The 11071-nt window shown below is 42.4% G+C and overlaps 1 non-coding gene across 1 annotated transcript; it reads right to left on the minus strand.

The window, feature by feature from the left end:
- Positions 1-4101: 4101 nt before the first annotated feature.
- On the minus strand, positions 4102-4208 carry LOC148553021 (small nucleolar RNA R71). The gene has a single exon (XR_015892894.1). It is a non-coding gene; the product is annotated as a small nucleolar RNA R71 (small nucleolar RNA).
- Between the last annotated feature and the right edge of the window lie 6863 nt (positions 4209-11071).

Here is an 11071-nt window from a genome sequence, read left to right on the forward strand (position 1 = left end):
CAGGAGTTGCTGAGAAGCAACTCAAATATCACAGAAGTCAATTATAGACAGATTTACAAAAACCAAGTTCAAAAGTCCACAAATCGGACTATAATATAAACATAGAAAGATTATAAAGGATCCAAATTTTCCCCAGCAGCAGCATCCTTTGCTGGAGGAGGAGCAGGAATGGTCGCGATTGGGAATGGAAGAGGCTGAAGCCACTGAGGCTTTCCCTGGTGGCATAAGAGGAAGACCCTCATCCTCATCATCGGGAGCAGGCACGATCTTGCCATCCGCCACTACATTATCCATACTGAACAAGGAGAGATCGGCCTCGGGAGCAATAACTTGAACCTGAGCTTTCAGGATCTCGAACATATCAGTCATGCTACTTACCATATGTCCCTGAAGCTCAGCGTAATCATCCTGTGCCGATTGGAGCCTCTCTTTAACTTCTAGTAGCTCACCGTAGGTCCTCCTTGTACTTTTTTGCTGTCTCCTCAGCCAGATTTGCAACTGCCTCAGCCTTGGTAGCTCGGGACTTTTCCTTCTCCAGATCCAACTCCAACTTAATCACCCTAGCATCAAGCTCATCCTTCAAACCCTTAATTCTTTCAAATTTAGACATGGCGTCCTCCATAAAGGCCTTAGTCGCGTGAATAGGAGAATCCCGAACCACACGAAACAAGGCCGCACTCATGTTGGCCATTCGAACACTATTGCTAGCAATAAAATCAAGGTGATGAAGCATGAACACATCATCTAAGGGAATCTTGCCATGAGGGGCAATCAGCTCGGCAGCAAAACCCACACCATCAAAATCCTTGTCATTCAGATCATAAGAACCAACAATTTTTTGACGTTTTGGGGAGGACCAGCAGCAGTGGAAGACGAGGCAGCACCAGAGGTCGGCTGAACAGGGTCAGAAGGAATCGTCCGAACTTGAGGAGTCGGAATGATCTTCCTCGGTCCGGAAGCATCGAAAGTCAGCTTCTTCGGAGGCACCTGAGAAGACCCTTCCCCCGAAGCCTTCGTAGATAAGTTTTGTGCAGCAGTCGCCTTCTTAGCCCTACGGAAGGCCTTCATAGAATCCATAGATTTCACCATTTCTGAAAAAGCAACTAGGGAAACAAAGTTACAAACAACTAAGGGATAAATCAGCAAATAAAAGTCACTAGAAAAAGAGGTCAGACACTACCCAGCTCAGCACAGAGGAAGGAAGGATCTCCTAGAAACCTCTTCGTGTCCAAATGAGGAGGCTCCCACCAATTCTTCTCTAAAACACTCACAAAGGCTTGTTCAACCTCATCCAGCCTCTCCCAAGAATACTTAGTAGCTACTATATCTTTTTGCCAACACAGAGGGAAGGTCGGCTCGTCATTCTCATCTAAAAAGAAAGGTAGGGCATTCTGTATAGCTCGGACCTTAAAATAATAGTTCTTAAAATCCCGAAAAGACACATCATACATAGAAAATACTTTCTTCCCCTGGGTAGCTCGGAACGAAACCCAAGAAGCCTTTTTTCTTGGGTACTCCAGGCTTGGTCAACACAAACAGATAAAGCAAAAGAGACACGGTAGGTCGAACAGCTAACTCCTGGCACAACAGCTGAAAAATCTTTGTGAAGGCCCAAGAATTCGGATGAAGCTGGGAAGGGGCCACGTTGCAAGTCGATAAGAGGTCGGTCTCAAAAGAAGTAAAGGGGATAGTGATGTTCAGCAGACCAAAGAAATAGTCATAAGCATAAATGAACGGACGTTCTCTTGGGGGTCAAAGAAGGGAAGCTAACCCTCTCCTCAGGGTCGGGCGATAACAGCTCATAATTCTTCTCATCATCCCTATTGCTACAGATCCTATGGAATCTCCTAAGCCTCTCACAGCACTCTGGGTCGGCCACGGTCACACATATTAAGACTATAGAATCCAGCCAGTCGGACATGCCAGCAGGGATCTTGGTAGACATCTCAACAATATTTTTCTGGGAAGACTGATAAACCACTATTTTATGGTTTATATTGTGTTTAATTATGTGGTTTTATCATGATCTTTACCCACTTATTCATTAAATAAGCATGCATTTATAATTCCTTCCTAAAGTTATTGCATGATTGAAAACCTGCTTCCTAGAGACTTTTAATTATGTATTTTATTTCTCCTTTATTCCATTCGATGCCGTGATCTGTGTGTTAAGTGTTTCAGGATTTATAGGGAATGAATGAGTTAGAGATTGCAAAGGAAGCATGCAAAAAATGGAAGGAACACAAGAAATTGAGGAGATGACCAACGAGAAGCGACGCGGCCGCATGGATGACGCGACCGCGCGGAAGAGAGAAAATCGCAATGACGCGGCCGCATGAATGACGCGGCTGTGCGAATTGGAAATTGCACAAGTGACGCGGTGGCGTGGACGACACGCTCGCGTGGCAAAGCAAAACGCCGAATGACGCGTCCGCCTGAATGACGCGTCCGCGTGACATGCGCGATCTACATAATCTGCAGAATTGCTGGGGGCGATTTCGAGCCTTATTTTGACCCAGTTTTCGGCCAGAAAAGCAGACTAGAGCCAGAGAACATGCAGAAACCAAAAACAACATTCATTCCGTATAGTTTTAGTTTTTAGATCTAGTTTTTCTCTCCTCTAGGTTTTCTCTCTACACATTCATAGTTTTTAGGATTTGTTATTTTCATTGTTTTTGCATTGGAATATTGAGAAGAGTTATTGCCTCATCAAGACTTCGACATTCTAGTTCGTTCTCTTTACTTGTCTCTTACTCTTCCATGTTCCTTAATTTACTTAATTTTACTATTGGATTATTTTAGCATTTATTAAGACAAGAATTACTTTTATTTTTAATTAATCTTTTGATCATTATTTATCATGTCTTTCTTTATTTCCCTTTCTTATGTTATGAATTTTATATTTACAATGAGCGAGTAGTTCCCTAACTTGATGGGGAGTTGATTGAAAGGAACCCTTGAGTTGGGATGCTCAAGAGAAAGATTGTAATTGGGTTTATTGTTGGATTTCTCTCTAGTCACTAACACCAATCCTCCCAAGAGCGGATTGGAACTTGTGGATAGAAACAGCATTCCAACTTGTTTAACTTTCCCTTACTTAGTGAGGGACAACTAAAAATAATAACCCTCAATTGTCAATTAATCTTGAGAGTACTCCAACAAGAATAGGGCTTCCAGCTAATCGACTCCCAGTCAAGGCTTTTATTTAAATTTATATAAATTCTCTAATTTAAATTTCTACCATCCGATTAATAAAATAGCACAGTTTTCTGCAACTCGTTGGGAGATGACCTGGGATTCATACTCCCAGTATTTTAATTTTAATTTCTGTGTCACCCTTCTAAATTGATAAGCGGATTTCTAGTTGGTTGAGAACTATACTTGCAACGCATATTTTATAATCATTCTTAACTCGCCAATTTCCGCCACCATCAATTTTTGGCGCCGTTGCCGGGGAGTTGCAATAGAATGCTAAAGTTATTGATTGGATTTTATTTATTTGCATTTTATTTTATTTTACTACTATGAGCTGCTTGTTTCTTTCGTTGGATGACGCGTTCGCTTCCTGACCCAAGCTTGCTAGTATTCGATCCTGAGATTGAAAGAACTATTTCACGAATAAGGCAAGCTCGGCGTCGGTTAGTCCTCTCTGAGGGCAGATCTGAAACGTCACTTGAGAAAGAAACCAGCCCCCGTTCTACTGATTTGGTTATTTTACATGTAGGTAACATGGCAGCAGCTAAGAGAGTTACTATCCAGGAGGCTGGAGCTCCTGATTTTACAATGCAACCATTTCAAGCGCATCACCCAGCGGTGGCTACAGACTTTGAAATAAAGACCGTACTGCTCAATTTGATGCCCAAGTTTCATGGCTTACCTGCTCAAGAGCCTATCAAGCACCTGAGATATTTTCAAGCAGCCTGTTCTACTGTCAGGCGTGATGGTGCAGATGAAACTTCAATTTTGTTGAAAGCTTTCCCATTTTCTCTTGAGGGAAAAGCAAGAGAGTGGTACTACACTCAACCAACAGCAATTGTATCCAACTGGGATACACTGAGAAGAGAATTCTTGGAAAAGTTCTTTCCAGCTGAAGTTACTGATAAAATGAGGAAAGATATTTCCATGATTGTTCAGGATGATTCTGAAACTCTCTATGAGTACTGGGAGCGCTTCAATAATCTTCTAGAAGCTTGCCCCCACCATATGATTGACAAGATAGTGTTACTCGGTTATGTCACACAGGGCATGAGGCCCCAAGATAAGACCACATTGGAAAGTGCTAGCAATGGGTCTATGAAAAAGTACAAGACCACTGATGAGGCATGACAATTGATCAGTGACTTAGCTGAATCTACTAGGAATCACAGGCAGAAACAAGGCCGTGCAAAAGCCGTTGCAGAAGTATCCTCTAGCAGAGAGACTGCTGCTTTAACTTAGAGTATCTGTGAAATGACCAACTTGCTGAAGCAGATGCAATTGAATCAACAACAAGTTCATCAAGCTCAACCTTCTCCAGCATAGCAAAACCAATAGTTAGTCCCATAAAGAGTTTGTTGAATCTGCGCTGATTATAGCCACTATACTGATGAATGTTCGCAGCTCCAGCAGGAAGACAACACCGTGGCAGCCACACATAACTTCTATGACTGCCCCAACCAAGGGTACAATCAAGGTGGCAATTACAACCACGGATGGCAATAGAAAACAACATTAATGCCACTCTGAATGGTCTGAACGCTACTTTGCAAGCTCTTGTCTCACAGATTGGTTCAATGAATAACTCCAATAATCAACCTTTGAGCACCAGTGGAATTCCCTCTCAACCATTACCCAATCCCAAGGGTGGTATTAATGCCATCACCCTAAGGTCCGGAACCACACTACAGGAGAGGAACCAAGATGAGCCAAGCTCACCAGAACACGCCTCAGCTGAAGAGGTAGTGGAAATAGAAGATGTTGAAGAGGAAGAGGACATACGGGACATGGCTAAAGAAGAAGAAATGCAACCACAAGAGGAAGCATCTAAAGGCGCAGACACTGTAGAAGACACCACTCCTATTCCATTTCCACAACTCGCAAGGAAGCCCAGGAAGCAGCTGGAACCTGATCCAAAAATGGTAGAGATATTAAAAAAGGTTGACGTAACTGTTCCTCTATTTGATGTTATTCAACAGGTACCTAAGTATGCAAAGTTTCTAAAAGATTTATGTATACATAAAGACAAAATTAATGAATTAGAAACTATTCGTTTAGGAAGTTCCATATCTGCTTTAATGGGAGGTTTACCTGAAAAGTGTAGTGACCCAGGTCCTTGTATAATTAATTGTACTATTGGTGGTGTGATAATTTCTGATTGCATGTGTGATTTAGGAGCATGTGTAAGTATAATGTCTTTGTCTATATATGATATTTTGAGGCTCCCTCCCTTAAAAAGGTCGGCAGCTCGTTTTGTGTTAGCAGATAAAAGCATTATCACAGTGGCTGGAGTTGTTGAAGATGTATTAGTGGGCATTAAGGGGCTCACATTTCCCATTGATTTTTATATCCTGGAGATGCCCCATAATGCCTCAGATAAGCCATCATCAATCCTACTCGGAAGGCCATTCCTGAAGACCTCAAAGTTTAAATTAGATACTTTTTCAGGAACATACTCTTTTGAAATAGATGGCCGAGTAGTGATTTTCAATCTGAATGGAGTTATGAAGCACCCACCGGAGGATCACTCTATCCTCAAGTGTGACATTATAGATGAAACCGTGGCTGAAGTCCATCAAGAGGAACTTGAAGAGAAGCACACAGGACAAGGTCCAAGTGTGGGGACATTCTCAGAGGACAATGACAGTGCTCTACCACTGTTACCAGCTCCAGAAAACCTAGAGCCTGACCATGATCAGAAGTTAGAATTAAAACCCCTTCCTCCACACCTCAAATATGCTTACCTGGAAAATGGAAAGAGGTTTCCAGTTATCATTGCAAGAGAACTTACTTCTCAACAAGAAGAGCAGTTACTTAGTGTGCTGAGGAGGCACAAGAAGGCAATTGGGTGGAGTTTGGCAGACATAGTAGGCATAAATCCTCAAGTCTGTGAGCATAGGATATTTTTAGAAGAGGGAGCAAGACCTGTCCGTCAACCCCAGAGAAGACTGAACCCCACTATCCTAGAGGTTGTCAAAAAGGAAGTGACCAGACTACTAAAGGCAGATATCATCTATCCCATCTCAGACAGTGAATGGGTAAGCCCAGTACAAGTGGTGCCAAAGAAGTCTGGAGTCACTGCAGTGAAGAATGAGCATGGAAAGCTCCTGACAACCAGAGTTCAGAATGCCTGGAGGGTCTGCATTGACTACAGACGCTTCAACCAAGCAACCCGTAAGGATCACTATCCTCTTCCATTCATTGATCAAATGTTGGATCGCCTGTCAGGTAAATCGCATTATTGTTTTTTAGATGGTTACACAGGTTATTTCCAGATTCATATAGCTCCTGAGGATCAGGAAAAGACCACTTTTACATGTCCTTTTGGGACTTATGCTTACAAGAGAATGTCCTTCAGCTTGTGCAATGCATCAGCTACTTTCCAGAGGTGCATGATGAGTCTTTTCTCTGATCTTATTGAGGACTGTATGGAGGTTTTTATGGATGATTTTAGTGTTTATGGCAATTCCTTTAGCCTTTGCTTAGATGGATTATCTAGAGTATTAGATAGATGTGTCAGTACAAACATGGTATTAAATTTTGAAAAATGTCACTTTATGGTTAAACAAGGGATTGTACTAGGAAATGTTGTGTCTAACACTGGCATTTCTATAGATCCAGCAAAGGTGGATGTTATTCTAGATTACCTTACCCCTCTTCTGTGAGGGAGGTCCGTTCTTTCCTTGGCCATGCAGGTTTTTACAGGAGGTTCATTAAGGACTTCAGTAAGGTAGCACTTCCCTTATCCAGGCTACTGCAGAAAGATATTGAGTTCGAGTTCAGTGAAAATTGCAAACAAGCATTTGATAAGCTGAAAACCGCCCTGACTCAAGCTCCAATTGTGAGAGGACTAGACTGGAGTCAACCATTTGAAATAATGTGTGATGCTTCCAACCATGCCATAGGAGCAGCACTGGCTCAACGTGTAGGTAAGGATCCTTTTGTTATTACTTACGCGTCTAAAACTTTAGATGCCGCTCAGTCGAATTACACTACTACTGAGAAAGAGCTTCTTGCTATTATTTTTGCTCTGGATAAATTCCGAGCCTATTTACTTGGTACTAAAGTAGTAGTGTATTCAGACCACGTAGCTCTAAAGTATTTATTAGCTAAAAAGGAGTCCAAACCAAGGCTTATACGTTGGATACTGCTATTACAAGAATTTGATTTGGAAATTAAGGACAGGAGTGATAACCAGATTTTAGTGGCAGACCACTTGAGTCGCCTTGAACATATTACAGATGACTTCACTCCTATAGCTGATAATTTCCTATTTGATAACCTGCAAGCAGTATCTGAGATAGTCCCTTGGTATGCACCTGTAGCTAATTATCTAGTTAGTCGCACTTTTCCTCCGAACTTTTCTAAGCATCAAAGAGACAAGCTGAAAAGCGAGTCTAAATATTATATATGGGATGACCCATATTTATGGAGATGTGGCACTGACCAGATAATTAGACGGTGTGTGCCTCAATCAGAATTCCAGTCCATCTTAGAAGCCTGTCACTCATCTAAGAGTGGAGGACATTTTGGCCCTCAAAGAACTGCTAGAAAAATCTTAGACTGTGGATTCTGGTGGCCTACTCTTTTTAGAGACACTGCTGAATTTTGTAGATCTTGTTTTCCATGCCAGAAATTTGGCAATATATCCAGGAAGGATGAGATGCCTCAACAAATTATGCTTTTCTGTGACATTTTTTATGTTTGGGGCATTGACTTCATGGGTCCATTTCCAAATTCTAATGGTTATTTCTATATATTGTTAGCTGTGGATTATGTTTCCAAATGGGTGGAAGCAATTCCTACCCGTAATGATGATGCTAACACTGTTGTTTCCTTTGTGAGAAACCATATTATTTGTCGCTTTGGATCACCACGAGCAATCGTGAGCGATCAAGGCACCCATTTTTGTAACAGGAGACTAACAGGACTAATGAAGAAGCGTGGGATAATTCATAAAGTTGCAACAGCCTACCATCCTCAGACTAATGGGCAAGCTGAGGTGTCAAATAGAGAGATAAAGTGTATCTTGCAGAAGATAGTCAAACCTCATAGAAGAGACTGGAGCACCAGGCTACAAGATGCACTCTGGGCATACAGAACAGCATACAAAACACCCATTGGGATGAGTCCTTTCTGCTTAGTTTATGAAAAAGCTTGTCATCTCCCTGTTGAAGTAGAGCACAAAGCCTTCTGGGCAGTAAAGGAATGCAACATGGGAATTGAAAAAGCCGGAGCTTAAAGGAAGTTGCAACTGCAGGAACTGGAGAGCCTTCGCCTAGAAGCTTATGAAAACTCAAGACTATACAAGGAGAAGATGAAGGCTGTACATGATCAGCACATCAAGAGGAAAGAGTTCCAACCTGGGAACTTAGTCCTCCTTTATAAATCTCGACTGAGGCTCATGCCAGGCAAGTTGAGATCAAGATGGGAAGGTCCATACAGAGTAGAGAAGACAGAACCGTACGGAGTTTATCACCTAAGCCATCCTTCAAACTCTGAACTTATCAAAGTTAATGGACATCGTTTAAAGCTGTATCATGGCGAGAAGCTGAAGAAAAACAAGGAGCTTGAGATCTTCCTCTTGGAAGATCCCCACATAGCCGAAGACTGAGCTAGTGGAGCGTCCAACTTACGGATGTTAAAGCAAAGTGCTAGGTGGGAGACAATCCACCATGGTATGATTTTTCTTTTCTTTATTTTTAGTTTTCTTATTCAATAACTCTTCTCTTCATTAGTACATTTCGTGCATCTGCATTTCCATACTTTTATTTTTAATTAAAAAAAAATTCACGCGACGCGACCGCCTCATTGACGCGTCCGCGTCGTAGGTGTGGGAGAGAATAATCAATTGAACAGAGAGTCACGCGAGAGCGTGGCTGGAGGCGTGCCAATGGCACAAATTGTCCCACACGACCGCGTCACCGACGCGACCGCGTCACCGACGCGACCACGTCATATGGGAATAATGGCCTCCCACGCGACCGCGTGCCCCACGCGGCCGCGTGACCAGGATTTTGACGTCAAAGTGGTGCACACCCGAAAGTTGTGCTAGAGTGGTGCTGGACTGGCGTTGGACGCGCAGTCCCTCTCACGTGATTGCGTGCCCCACGCGTCCGCATCGTACCCCAATAATTGACCACTCATGCGATCGCATGCCCCATGCGATCGCGTCACCCAAGATTTGGCATTTAATGATTTTGAACAGAGAATTGTGCGAGTGCGAGGCTACCCTCGCGCCATTAGCCTAAAACAGGCCACGTGACCGCGTGACTGACGCGACCGCGTCATTCAGTTTCAGCGCAAGTCGCGTGATCGTGTGCCCACGCAACCGCGTCGCTTGCGCCGCACAGTTTTCCTAATTTGCCAATTATCATATCTTTTTTTTTCTCCCCAAATCCTATTTTCTCTTTTCCCTCCTTATTTCTTCTCCCTCCCTTCTTCCTTCTTTCTCACTTTATACTCTCTCTCGCCCCCATTAACAAGGTTTTTCTTTTTCTTTTCTCCTTCCCTCCTTACTTTTCTATTATTCTTCTTATTTTTATATGTTATCTTTTTTTCTTTTCTTTTTACTTTCATTACTCATATCTTCTTTTTCTTCCTTTCTTTTTCCTTTTTACTTGGTGTTATAAATTTATTTAAGTCATTGTTTTTCATTATATGCTTGTGGATTGTTGTAAATTTGTTTGCCAATTATATATTGCTTTTTAAGGGATTACTTACATGTTCAAATTCTTATTTTCAAGAGCTTCTTCTACATGCATGCTATGTATTTGTGAAAAAGCCCATATGGCATTATGAACTTCTTTACATTTATCTAATCTAATATTCAATGCTTGCTTTTCACAAATTCCCTTTACTATTTTATTCATTAAATTTAATTGTCAATACAAACGTGATGGTTAGTTACGAGTGATAACATATTTTAATTGGACACTGAATGGTTGATCTATGCTACTCATGCCTTTGCCTGCATGCCAATAAACACCTTGCATTTATTTGTCCCCATATGCACTTGCTATATTTCCATTGATGACTTTTTTCATGTGGTCATAACCATGAGTTAACGTCATTCTTCTTTATTGTGCATTGATTATCACTTACACCACCCTCTTCCTTGCTCTACCCCTATAAATTTAATTTACTTTCTCTTTCCTTTTTTAGGATGGCCACCAAGAAAGGAAAGGAGAAAGCTACCCCCAAACAACCAGCAAGAAGAGGTACAAAAAGAGCATTAGTGGCAGAAGCCTCTTCAACTGCGGTAAAGCCCTCAACAAAGAAGATTAAGAGGATCATAAAGGTTGATGATAAGGAAAGAGCCTTCCCAGCAAAAGACACTGCGCGATTCCCCAATCGCTACTATGAGCAGATGCTCCCCATCCTGGCTGAAAGGAGTTACAACAACAAATACCTTCTTCTCCTCCCTCCCAATATTGCTACCTTTGTTGAGCCGCAAATTGCCCGAAGACAATGGAGTTTTCTACAGAGACAGTCAAGGCAGGTCAATCTTTCTTGGGTAGTCGAGTTCTACTCCAACTTCCACCTGCCAACCCTGTAGTATGTCTATGTCCATCAGAAGCAAGTCCCCATTACTGAAGAAGCCATTTAAAAAGCTCTAGGTCTTCCCCCTGTTCCAGAAGGATTGGACGCCTTTCAAGAAGCCGCACTCAAGCGCCAGATGTACCAATTTGACTGGGATGCCGTTCTCAGAGTTATTGCACTACCTGGCAGCAGATGGATCTACGGATACCATCGTACCCGCCCTAAGGGAATTTCGGCTTCAGCACTTACCTTGGAGGCTCGCGTATGGGCACAGATTATGTCCCATTACGTCTTTCTGAGCACTCACGAGTCCTCCTTCACTGTGGACATGGCC

The sequence above is a fragment of the Arachis ipaensis genome, chromosome B7 (genome assembly GCF_059453495.1).
Source record: "Arachis ipaensis isolate K30076 ecotype BB chromosome B7, ASM5945349v1, whole genome shotgun sequence".
Lineage (NCBI taxonomy): Eukaryota > Viridiplantae > Streptophyta > Magnoliopsida > Fabales > Fabaceae > Arachis > Arachis ipaensis.